The sequence below is a fragment of the Motacilla alba genome, chromosome 3, assembly GCF_015832195.1.
Source record: "Motacilla alba alba isolate MOTALB_02 chromosome 3, Motacilla_alba_V1.0_pri, whole genome shotgun sequence".
NCBI classification, from domain to species: Eukaryota; Metazoa; Chordata; class Aves; order Passeriformes; family Motacillidae; genus Motacilla; species Motacilla alba.
Genome location: NC_052018.1, coordinates 19,439,275 through 19,452,928, shown reverse-complemented (window position 1 = coordinate 19,452,928; position 13,654 = coordinate 19,439,275). Strand labels below are relative to the sequence as shown.

Sequence of the window (13,654 nt, the reverse complement as noted above, 5' to 3'; positions counted from 1 at the left end):
AGAAGGAAGATTAATAATTTTAGAGAAACATATACTAATTTGATTTATTTTCTTGTACTTTTTTTGTACTTGTAATATACTTTTGTTGGCTTCTTTTCCTAGTTGAACTGTTCTGCCTTCACAAAAAAAAAAAAAAAAAAAAAAAAAAAAAGTTTTTCTGATACTCTAACATTCATTATAAGATGAATTTGGAGGAGTACTTACTGGGATGAATAAATGAAGTAGATTTCCATGCATCCCAGTACATCTGTTGTGCATCTGGCAGTGCCTCTCAACCAGCAATTAATCTGCCCAAGTCCAGACGGCAGAGACTTGAAGCTCCAGGATCCAGCACTTGGGGAATTTTCAGCCTTCAGTTTTCCTGCCACCATACTTCATTTCAGAAAACAGGCCCTGGATGATAGAGATTTTTCCAAGTTCTCCTCAAATAATAACAGCACAGCTTTAGGGGTAACCAGTCAGAAACAGAGAAATACCCTTTTTTTTCGTTAAAACCTCCCATACTGCAGATTAGAGCAGAAGCAAATTCAGTGTTATGAAGTACTGAAAATGAGAGGTGCCTGAATGCCCTCTTTCTCTTTGTGCTGTCTCTGCTTGTCTTGGTTCCATATGATTCCATGATTTTTGCTGAGCATCCTCAGCTTTTTCATTGCCATGATGATCACAGCACCCACCACTGTTGAAAGTGGTGCCTGTTCATGCCAAAGACATCGAGCTGGGCTAATTCACAGCCTAGAATTTGTGCAGTTGTCTCTTGTTCACCTTGTAAAGGCAACAATGGGCTAATTTTAAGTATATAAATAGAGACCAGTCCACTGGAGCAACTTGTCATTTAATTTCAAACACTTAATATTTACATAATTAATTTTTTTTTGTGAGAAAAGAGTAGTTGTGATTCAATATGTGATTACAGTCATAAAGGCAAAACTTATTTTAAAAACGTCTCGTAAACGAGATAGCTGCATTCACAAAGCTCTTTTCTGTAGAACACAAAGCTCTGCAAAAGCACAAATAAGTGCTTCTAACCGCCTTTTATGTATGGCCAACTTACTCCTGTTGAATAATATTCTTTATTATGTGGCATTGCTGCCATAGCTGTGGCAGTGTTTGAAATAAAGAACAGGACCACGTGCTCTGCTTTATAAACAGGTACACCACTGATACTTAAACGTAATTTTAAATATTAATTCAGTGGTGGGGAAATATATACATAAACTGTAAAAAGACTCGGGATGTGAATAGCAAACAAACAAACCAAAAAAAAGCAAACTAATGAGCTCAACTGGAGCAGCATGGAACCAGATGCCTGGGAATATGCTGAATCCTGAGAAGCTGTTATGAAGACCAGAGTAGGCAGCATACATGGTTACAAATGTGGAGAACAGGAAAGGAGAATTATTCAACAATTACTTGCATAGTGTGAGCAGAAATACTGTTCAATTGTTCTGGAGCAGTGGTCCTATCAGAGAAAGAGAAATCTTTGGGTTTTGGTTTCCTTTTTGTGCTTGTGAGTGATTTTGCAAGTGCAAGTACTTTATGTATCTTTTCTTGAAGGCTGTAAATGTATAATTCACTGCCCTATTCCTGAGATTATAATATCAATTATGTCTTTTGGAGAAAATTACAGATGTTCTCTCAGAGGATGCAATTCCATTCTCCAAGAGGTCAAATCAATGGTGGTCACTGAATATTTTCTCATGTCATTCCTCTGCATTCACTGTTCCCATGGCAGGTGTCTGTTCACGAAATGTATTTCTGCTGTTTTCTGTATTTATTTCACTGAGCATCCTTGAGTGGTTGAGGTTTTTTTCATATCTTGTCTAGTGCCTCTAGAAATCAATTTAATCAAAACTTCTTATTTGCAACCAATATTTTGGAATTCTTAAATCTCTCAAACACAGATGGAGATAGGAGTTTTAGCCCTATTTGGAATTTTCTGATAGCTTACTTTATTGACAATACAAAATGTCAGTTATTTCAAAATTTTACACTGACATGACATTATCAGGTGTACATAAATGATTAAATATTCATGCTTATTGCATTCTCTTTATTCCATTACATGAACAAATTGGATATTTGTTATATAAGCCATGATTTTTTATAAAAAGGGAATAGCAATTTATGATGTTAGATGCTCAGATCTGTATTTATCTTTCTATTGACTGGAAATTAATTTAAAAATAAAAAGAAACATTTTGCAATGACATTGGGGAAGTTCATTTTAATTTAACTATTTTTGCATATTTTGCAGTATATTAGTTGAGTATTAGTCCTGTTTCAACAGAAACATGACCAATGACTTATGTTGATAGAGATAACAATCCATAAATCACTTATGATTTAAAGTAAGAAATTTAAGGTTCTCGGGATGTTCTCAGGTTATACTTAGCTGTAAAAATGGAGATTACTTTATTCTTTCTGAAAGTGAAAAGAAGGGAATGCTACGTGACTTTTTATTTGAAAAAACTAGTTGTTATGTGTCCTTGAAATTTGTATTAGGAGCATTCCTACATGTGCTTTTGTATCAATATTCCCAGGAATTACTATCTTAAATACCGCAGTTTGTTCAGTGTGGGTGGCAGGCACCATCAGTATCTGAGCCACACAGTGCATCTGTGGGAATTTCCATCCCAAAATAATCAGTTTGAAATATGCAGCTGTTGCTTCTCCGCCCCTCCATCATGCCATCTTGTTTGCAAAGTGAAAGGCAATTGCTGCTTCTTGGTGAAAACTTGCAAGAATATATGATGGGGGAGAAGCGTGGAGATTTTTAATGAAATCGGTGCTTTTCTCCAGTGTATGAGCATCATTGACAGTGATGTCCAGGGTTGGTTCATATTCTGATCAGTAACCTTTAGTGTGGCATAAGTCTGACTCGTAACTACTGTTGTTCACGGGAAAAGAGGTGTATATTTCAGATATTCTTTTAATGTTTTTTTTTTAACCCAAAGAACAAAAAGATATGTATACACTTTATAGGAAATGTTTCAAACCACTTCCAGACATGCCTTTGAAAGTCAGTGGGCATTGGCAGAATTCCTTAAGAACTCAGGGCTTTAGGATCAAATAGTCAGTGATGACATAATACTCAGGTATTCCCCTCTAATTGCCATTTGTTCTTATTCATACCCTGTAAATCTTTATTGAAATGGAAAGATCATCTTTTCTTCAGTAACTGACATAAGATTTGAACAATCAAGTATATTGCAGTCTATGGATCAGGGGAAAAAGTGATCTACAGCAGGTAATTGGCACAAGATTTTCAGTTTTAAAACTTTATACAACACAATCTCAGAAGTTCTTTTTGAAGAAGATTTGAATTAGCATACTCCATTGCAGCCAGTAACTATACCTTATTAAATGTTTCCTGACAGTTCACTACCTCTGTCCTAAAAATGCATTGGTTCAGCAGTTCATAATAGAGCCAAACCGAAATAGGTGTCAAAATTCTACATAGACACATAAAGGTTGAATGTTGTTCATCTTTGCCATGTGGTAGTTAAATTTTTGTTGAAGCTCTTTGGGGTTTTGTATATTGCAGGTTTCTTTCCTTTTTGGAGGAAGGTGGTACTGGGGACTGCAATGCAAGAAAATGAGCCCATATATGTGATCGTCTTAGTACAGGGAACTACTTGCAAGTAATCCTGTAATGATCAATATGAAACTAACAAAAAATTTTTCATACTCATAGTGTTTCACATCTAAATGGCATTCATTATATATTTTACTACACATTTTATGTGTTTCAGTTGGCAAATAAGACATCTGAAATGCAGCATTTTTTGTGTGTGCAGCTTTGTTTTTGTTCCTTTTTTATGGGAAATGCAGCCTCTCAACATGTGCATGATTATAGATTTGCATAGTGTAAAATTACTGTAATTTTATCTGTTCAGGAAGTCAGAAAGGGATTTAATAAGTAGTAAAAATTAAACTAGGAAGTAATATAAAGGCAGAGTGTATATATTTTGCACTTTTAAAAAAACCTTTTATAACAAAAATCTATTATCATACAGTACACTGTAATTCACTTTGTAGTGATACTCTTGCTATTGTCACAGTATTGTCTTTTAAACTGGATATGAATGGTTTGTATATGTACACACTTCAAAAGTGATTTCTACAATGGAATATGTGCTCCCCATCACTGTTATTAGCATCCAACTGGAGAAATATTCACCAATTTTTTTTATAAATTATGAATGTACAGTGTAAATTAGCAAATCAAATATTGTAGCAATGAAGAGATGCACTTTAAAAATGTAAAAGTGTATATCTCCAAGAGTGTTATTTTGTATCGATGTTTTTGAATAAATAATTTATTGCTCATTAGTGGGGGTTTTTGTCATTTATGAAATAAATATAATGTATTTGAAAGCACCAATTTGAGTTTTATATTTTATCATCAGTGATTTTAGTGGGTTTCTTACTTTTTAAAATTAAGGTTTTGGAATTAGAACAGTGAAGGACTTTGTCACATTTTCCTTTTCACTCACTAAATCATTGTTGGCTTGATCTAGTTGATGAGAGGAAGCCAAGGTGTGACCTGTGATTAGCCCCAGTCCTTTTAGCAGTCAGCCAGCAAAAGGACATCGCCACAGCATCTTCCCTCAGTCATCAACACCAATTTGGCCATGGAAATCAAGGTATGGACAGAGGGGAACATAGCAAGGAAATGGAAGCACTTCCATTTTCCACGGTTTAAATGCAGCCAGTTGATATTTACTGAAAGGCATAATGACCACAGTATATATTTGTTTCAGTGAGAGAATAGTGCTGAAATTCTGAATTGAAAAGTACTAAACAGCAAAATATCTGCAGCGTTCAAAGCTGGACATAATTCAGATTTGTAATCTAAGATTTCTTCTAGATTTGTTCCTTGCTTTGCTAACAGAGAAAAAATACAGCACATTAGGAGCAAGTCACCTCTACCAGGCAGATGCTTGGAAAAAGAGACTTCAGGAAAGTTTTATAAACAGGCAGGTTTTTTTCTTTTTCATGTCTTCTAGTACATCTAGCTTGAAATAAGAAAGCCCATTTATATTCCGTAGGAAAAGTATAAATCCTGAATCTAAACCTAAAAGAAAAATAGTGTGTTCTTTAATGGAGCTGGGCTTGCTATTTTAGATAATGACCATAGCGGTGTCATCAAAAACAATCTATAAGTTGTCTTTAAGGTAACACTTTTCAGTCTTCCCTCCTCTTAGTCTTTGAATCCAGAGGTATGCTAGTATCACAAAATTGAATCTGAAGTAGGACTTAGACAACTAAACTGAAAGCACAGAATGAAAAAGCAGTCACAGAAAAAGTCTTTTGTTCATAGAGGCTATAAAACTTTGCACATCCTTAATATCCCAAATTTCCCACATATTCTCATGTGGGCTCTTTGTAGGCAGAGGCCAGCTGGGAGGAAGGCTGCTTGGTGCACAGAAAGGCTCAATGCTAGAGTGCAATTTTAAAGTGCAGTCAGTCTCCCCAGAAGAGGACATGGCAGCTGCAATTTCCATTAAAATATGTACCGGCAGGTGGGGAAAGGCAGAGTAACACCAACATTTGACTGCCCATTGATTACAGCACTGGGCCCAAGGGGAAAATGTTCTTTTAGAAAGTGAGCTCCTAGAGCAAATTTATAGATGCACGCCTGAACCTCTTCTCTGAGCAGGGCTGCCCCTGAGAAGAGGCAGCAGAGGAGAGTGTGTACCTGCATTGTGGGTGGCAGTCTGGCACTTAAGGTCCAGCAGGCCCTGAAGAGGTCAAGTTCAGTGTCCAGCCTGGAGGGACCAATGAGGCAGGAAGGACAGGGCAGGCAGCTGGGGGGGCTGTGTACTCCTTAAGCATTGACTTGTCTTTGCATGTGCCCAGGCCCTGGAGTGCAATATCATAGCTGCCTTTATTATCTCAGGAGGCTGCTGTGAATGGCAGCACTTTTTGGGCTACTGCTGAGGTTGTGCAACTACGGAGGAGAGGAGGCAGATTTGCTGGAGAGGGAAAGTAAGCACAGATAAAGGTGCAAGCTTTGGTAACCCAGCAGGCCGGGCAGTCATCTGGGGAGGTGTAGCCCTGAGCTCTGGTTCCAAAGCGAAATATGCAGAGATGGAAGGTCGCATTTATGTGCAGCTTAAAGTGCATTTTACTATAACATATTGAACTTTTTCACTTCCCTGTGGTAGTAAATTGAGGTTCATGGGCAATTGATGTAATTGCATTGAACTAAATTATATTAACTATTTCAGGTGGTCTGTTCTGCTTCATGTTTGGAATGACAGAGCTGAATTACTTTCTGTGGAATGCACATCAAAAGAGAAGAAAATTCATGATTATTGAGAAAAAAAGTGGGTTTTTTTCCAACTGCAGAAAAAATGTTAAGACAGTGGCAAATTTTAAAGTATTAGCATTTATCCTTTTCTTATGATTTTAATACTAGCTGGGGTTAGTTGCAAACTTAGCGATTTTTGCAAATGAAAGAAGCTGTTCTTCACATTTCTTTTTTTATTTTTTTTATTAAACTAGATTGTATTCAGTCTGCACTCCAGCCTATGAACTGGGGCTAGCAGCATTGCACCTGACAGAGAAATGGGTGGGTTAATTTTTAAGTACCCAAAGGGAATAGGTTGTTTTCCTTTTCTCTCTTCTGAGAGCTGGACTCTGTTGTTCATATGGAGCCTTGTTTAATGATTCAAGTGCGGCTATTGTGCATCCAAAGGGGGAAGTTTACTTGATGGTGTCAAAAGTAGAGCAAGAGCTTAGGAGTACTTGCTCTGTATCTCTGCCATCTGTGAAACTCCCATTGCATGAAATACTTATTGCTTACCCAGCACAGAGGACTTTAAAGCATGTCAATCGCTCCTTCTTCTATACAAAATTCTGATGGAATTCAAGAGAATAGTTAACTGACAATTAAAAGAGACCCACAACAGAAGAACTAGGGTAGGGACAAAAAATATTAAGCAAAACAGGGAGGAGGAGAGGGAGCAAGCGATGGAGGTAGAAAGGCTGAGCAAATGGAGGATGGGAGCATGGGAAAGGACTGGAAAGTGAAGATAGAATGTGAGATCTGAAAGAGGGCATACATGATGATACTGAGGGTTGTAAAGGTTGGAGAGGTAAGTGTAGGGAGGGTGTCCTTGCCTGGAAAATTGGCCAATACCTGTACCTTTGGTTGAGAATTAGAGGGGTGCTCCCTCTCAGACATTAATACTGAGCATTTGTGTTACTGGAGTGAGGGAGCAGGAAGTAGGATGGAAACTCTGAATAGAGCTGGATCAGAAGGTGTTGTCAGGTAAGACATTTCCTGGTGATGCAGTAAGTTGCTACAAGTTTGTTACAAGTATAAAATTATTCAAAAATAATAGAAAAAGATCAAAGCTGGAAAGAAGGACCTTAAAAGGATATGGTCTCATATTTTTATTTCTTGCACAGAATATTTAAATATTATCCATTTTCAGAGTTGTTCTGTTACAATTTGTCCTCTTATCCAACTTACTTAGACATTAGGTGTGTTCACTTAAGGAAAGGATGAGACTTACATCGGAAAATTTTGACTGATGTGGGGAGCACAGAAAGATGAAACAGAAGAGAAATGAGATCAAATACAGCTGGAAAGAAAAGAGGAGAAAGTTACTGAAGATTTCAACAACAACTAGTGAGGAAAAGCAAAGTGAGAGCAGTCTGGTACAGACAGATGCAGACAGCTAAGCTGCCTGAACCTATTGGCTTACACACATGGGTCAAGATAACACTGATTCATAAAGCAGGTTTAAATGACAGACCACAACTTTGTTTTTGCAAAAGTATTGTATCTAAGCATACGCAAGGCCTCTTGAATAACTGTTCTTTGCCATTTCATTCTCACCTATTTAATTCTCTGAGCATTTTATTCTTGAGAATTAATGTAGTTGATCAATACAAAATATTCTGAAATATAAAAAAATAGTAGTAGACATACGATGTTACCAATAACATTTTTCATTGAGGACCTTTCACATTTCTGTAAGAGAGCCCATGCAACTACAGGACCTTGTTCCCTGATGCCTCTTCAGCCTTCCAGCATTTTCCTAAACAGCATCTGGCCTCCAGATTTGAAGACTTCAGTACCCAAAACTGAGAAAACCACTCAGTTCACTGCATAGGACTAACTACAGAGTGTTGCGGTCTTTTGGGAAGAGATGAGTTCTCTGTCTTCTGTAACTTCTCCTTCTTGAATACCCACATTGAATATGAATATATCCCTGGCATTCTCAGGGCAAAAAGAGCATACACCTGTGCGAGGTTGTACATACTGGAATATCTATAACTTCATGCACATCTCCTCCCTGTCTCTCAGAAAAACATTCCTGCATCTGCTGTCCTGCAGCCAAGATGAGGCATCTGTTAAACCATTACCCAGACCTGGCACATGTACTATTTTAAAAAGAATGTTATGGCACAAGCAGTGGAGTGCAAAAGTCATCACAAACTATGGTCCCTGTGGGGCTTTAGCCATCTGCTTGCTAATTATGTATACCACAGCCTGGCTGTTACACAGCAAACAAATATTGCTGCTGGCAGGTTTGTTCTGCCATATAATTACTGCGACTGGCACAGGCAGAATTCCAGGAAAGTTATGTCTTTTTCTGCCCATTGCTGTTGCCATTTTTGTGTGTTCTCTCTTTAAAGGATCCACCTGTTCTTTCTGCCACCTTGTACCTTGTTCTAACCTGCTTGCATCTGCCTTTCCCAGCCTGTGCTAATCTCTCTCTCTGAGAGACAAAGCACATCACGTTACCTAAGACATGCATGCTATGTGGCAACAACTTTATTAATATTAAGCTAGTGTTGATATAGCAGTGGCATATTTAGCATCTTTATGCATATTGAGCTAATGTTGATATGTCAGTGGTGTATTTAGCAACTTTTCTGCAACCTTTCATAAAAGTCATCTATGTAATAAGGCAGATATGTTCACTGCCTGGGGAAATGAAGCTGTTCTTTGTGTCAGATTAGATCTCAAGAGGTGACAGTTAATTCAGAGCAGTCAACACTTCCTTGTGGTCAAAGGTCCATGAAATACCAGATTTGCACTCATCAGCACTTTTCCCCCCACTGCTTTTCCCTGTCTGTGAATAGCTCTCCCCTCTGCCCAAGTAGTTGTTAACAGGCGACAGTCCACTGCATTCATCTGTTACAGACAGGCTGGAGTCAGAACAACCTGTGGGAATGAGCATTGAGGCGATGTCACAGATGGTTAGGTCTGGTGTTGCACTGCTGGCTAGTTATTCTCTTGCATAGCCCCACAAATGTGATGACTTTTTATTAATGAAAATTCAGGTACTTGGGTGCTATCACATGCAGCAACTGAATAAAAAAGGTGAGGATCTAAAACTCTCTGTGCCTCAGGGAGAAGAGAATATGGACATCATTCTTAGATTTATATCTATTGAAAAAAGCTACCTGTTGTCATAATATTATTTGGTTTTAAATTATATATGAAGATTATAAACATATCTGTATGAATTACACACTCAATTTCACACCCTACTTAATAATTTCTGCAGGAAGAGGAGTCAGTCATTTCTTATTCATGGTCCCTCAAGAGTATTACATTATATTTTTCACATCCCAAAGCTTCTACTGGTCATGTTGTCAGTGTGTTCTTATTTATGAATGGATACCCAAAACAGATTGATTGATCATGTCCTCCTGTTAGAGCGCTGGGAAGTTCATTTTGCCCTTCAGAGTGGTCATCAGGAGAACCTGGTACTATTCTATCACACAGTGAAGGGTTTGTCTTCCATAGCGGCCACATTCAATCACCTTGAAAAATTGATTAGAGAGCACCCTTTATAAACCAAGCTGTTTCTCTAGTGAAGACCTTTTCATTGCTCCCATACGAGTAAATTAAAATATATTAGGAAATGGTTGGGACTTGGGTTATTGTTGCCCCTAAGGTAAATTTGTGAAAATTCTCTCTGATGTATTTCTGCCCCAGGCCAGTCAACAGTGTGCTGAAATGCCCTAGGCATGGCTGAAGAATTAGCACAGGGCAGATGCTGTTTGCTACAGGCTGTGTACCTACGCTCATCTGGATGTGGAGATCTCCCGTAGTACGGATGAAATCTGTAGTGTTTCATGCATCTTTAACTCACTCTGCAGAAGCAGCTTTCCATTTCAGGGACTCCAGTATTCATATACAGGCTCCACCATATGGCACTGCTTTGCACCAGAGAAAGGTATTCATGTCTTCCATGGACGCCTTGTGAATAAGAAGTTCTTTAATTTGTGATGACTTTGTTGAAAACTAAAAAAAGGAGCTGGATATCAAAATCGTACAAAATTTCACAGTATAATCATTGTATGGACTTACAGCCCTTAATATTACAGTAACATAGATGTGTGTTTTGAGGGCATTAAGCAGTCCAATGAAAAAAGATTAGAATTCTTTTTGGGAGCACATGTTGCCAGGGTGCTACAGCTACAAAAGCCACTTCCCATGAAACGACACTTCACTCAAGTGTTTATTCCTCATTAACACAAATTTTATCATTTCTCAAGTCAACTGTGATCCTCTCAGGAGGCAAAAAATTCTGCTGCAAATACCATTGATCTGAATTGTGCATAGATTTGGTTTTTTTCTGTTGTTGAAGAAAGGGCTACCTGGTACATGAGGGATCAACTGCGTACCTGAAGAAACAAGGGGTACATTGTTAGAGAAAACTGACATAGATGGTTCTCTAACTGTGATGCCTACAATTACGTCCAAAAGCATCCTGCTGGTTTAGAGCAATGAGCTGATCTGCCAGAGAAGATTACCCATCCCAGATTACCCATAATTAAATGCCACCTACCATTACATATTCTGCAATAAGCTGCTGCGCAGAAAAGAAGCCTGACTGGTGGTCATGGATGGGAGATGCCCAGGCAGAGCTCACTGCTGCCTGCAGAAGAGCAGGGCTGGGAAGCTGGGCAGCAGCACAGGAAGGGCAGCAGGTACGTGTTGCATACCAGTCTGCAGGAGGAGTTATGAGAAGATGGGGGATGGGGGGTTGGGAGGAGGGTAGGGGGAAGGGGAAAAAATTGCTGTTCTTTCTGTAAATTCTTGGTTTTGTTCTCCTTCTCACAAAGAGCTGGTGTGACAGGAGACTGGGACCCAAGGGTATTGTATGCAGGAGCCCTGAACTAAGGCAGGCCTAGGGGGTCAAGACCCTGTGGAGAAGGCTTGCTTTCTTCTCTTTCTTCTTCACTGCGCACCCTTGTAACCACTTTCAATTTTTAATTGTATTTTTTTGCTATTTGGGTGCTATGTTTTATTTCATTGCCAGGATTGTTTAATTCCAGTACAGCTCATCTTCTTATAGCTTTTTCTGCAGAAATGAAAACTTGCTCCCTACAGTTGTTTTTGTTTTTTTTTAAGTGTAAATGCTCAACCACTTAGAATACCAAACTTCAGCATTTTCACACCAAGCCAAGAACCTTCACTCCTTTAAGCTTCACATTGTAAAAGCTTACTCACAGTCTGCATATCTCAAAAGTGGGTATGATGAACTTGTAGCAGAGTTACCAATTCCAAATATTGACAGCAAGTTTTTTTTTTTGTTTGTTTGCTTGTTTGATTTTTGTTGTTGTTGTTATTTTCCTTTTATATCTCATGGATGCACATTATTTTGTCTTGCCAGAGTACTCAGCTGAAAAGTCTGTTGAGAATCAGTGATAAATAATTCCTTTGTATCTTTTTCTTTCTCCTGAGTCTCAATTTCTCCAGATTCTCTTATCGCATGTTTATTGTCTATAAAATTTATTTCCAAAGACACCACTTTATATTTGACTGTATTAAAAAAGTTTTTTTTTTGATTTGTCAGTCTACAATGTTATCTATTATTCATTTTTCCTCAATTTAGGTATGAGGACTTCAGTAAAAAATGTATACTTTTGTTGTGTCTATCTCTGTGTGTGTCTGTGTGTGTGTGTGTGTGTGTGTGTGTGAGTATGTCTATATATATTTTTATGTGTGTTTTACATACAAATACACACACATACTCTTCCCTGTTCCTTCACTTATTTGGTAACCTCAGCTTATTTTTCACAAAGTACTGATTCCTATTAATGCTGATTTAAACATGATAGGTTTCATGCATGCTATTAGCTACTATTTGATGCTGCATGAGCATTAATTCTCATGTGCCTTTTGCATCTGGAGAAATAAGAAAGTTGTAGCATCTCCTGTTTGCTCAGTCTGAGAGTTTTCTAAAACGTACTTTAGCTAAAGAATGCTTCGAACCCATCAGGGCGTTAAAAACAACAGTTCAAGATTTTTGGAAGCTTGACATGACGTCAAATAGCCAAGATGTTTTTATTACATAAGGCTCACTTGAACACTAAATATTCCAGAGAGTAGTGCTTTGTGACCTCTTAATATCAGCACTCATGAAGAATGTTTCATTTAACTTCTTCAGATCATTTACTTTCCTGATTTGTGGCAGACTAATGGAAATTTGGAGATTAATTTGGAAGCATACTCATTTGCCTGAGTGAATATGAATTTGGATGAAACAGTTCAAGAGTAACTCATCAGATTTAAAATGTGGTTTTCAATTACCAAAATGTGTTTATAATGTAGGATGTGTCTAGTGAACAGTCCATTTAATGAGCTGCTGGTCATCTTGAGATCATCAAATGTCACTGGTGGTTTGTTTCCCTTTACTACCTCTTTTTCCAAACTAATAACTCCAACTCCAAAATGATTTTTTACTGTGTTAATATCTATCATTGCCTTTATCTTTGAATTGATAAAAACAAATATTTAAAAATTAAATTATGTAGTTGGAAAGTCAATGCCATACCTGGGAAAATGCATCTACCAGGCAAGTCACTAAAGCAGAACAGCAGAAAGCATTTAAGTGTGAGGAGGAATTCAAGCACTGCTCTCCAAGTTATTGCAACATTTGTGTCTACAGAGGGGCTTCCATATCACAACCAGCTGTAATGCCTCATTTTGGGCATGGTATACATCCTAAAAAAGCCCAGGCTTTTCCTCAGAATGGACTGTACCGATACTGTCCTACTGAGATATCTGACCCAGATGGTTAGAACATCTGAGAACACACAACTACCACAAAATGCTCTTCATGATATTCACATTCACACTGATCTGCAGGGCAGATTCAGCATTCACACTGATCTGCAGGGCAGATTCTCTCTCCATTATGATTCCCTGTTTCTCTTCCTTCATAGATGACACCACCTTTTCTTGAGCACTTTGACTACGCCTCCTTTTTTTTTTCTTTCAAATGATGGGTACAAAATGCAAACATTGTCACTGGATTTTCCCAATAAGTTGATCCTGGGAAGCATGAGGTCAAAGACATTGTCCAGATCCTAGTGCTATCAAAAGAACTTCTAAAGTGAGATATCCATCTGTCATGATTCCTACCACGGAAATATTTCACTACAAAAGCAGGACAGAAGCATCGGCCATCCTTTGAGTATGGTTATGAATCACTGTCACTATTTACACTTCTCAGTTTTCTCTCTGGGATTTTAAATTCTTTTGTGGATTTGTCACTAACTATGCTGAGAGCCTCATTCACAGCAGGCTGAAAACTAAAATTCATCTGTCATAATTTTATTATGTGGTCATTGCTTTTGTTTTGCTAAATTCATTTCTGTTTTCTCCTAAATT

At 38.0% G+C, this 13,654-nt stretch overlaps 1 protein-coding gene across 1 annotated transcript in view; it reads left to right on the top strand.

The window, feature by feature from the left end:
- The first annotated feature begins 10,744 nt into the window (after positions 1-10,744).
- TPO (thyroid peroxidase) overlaps positions 10,745-13,654 on the top strand; it is a 45,625-nt gene continuing 42,715 nt past the window's right edge. Inside the window, exon 1 of the mRNA XM_038133466.1 lies at positions 10,745-10,965. The gene's annotated coding sequence lies outside the window, so the exon portion shown is untranslated. The remainder of the gene's footprint in view (positions 10,966-13,654) is intronic.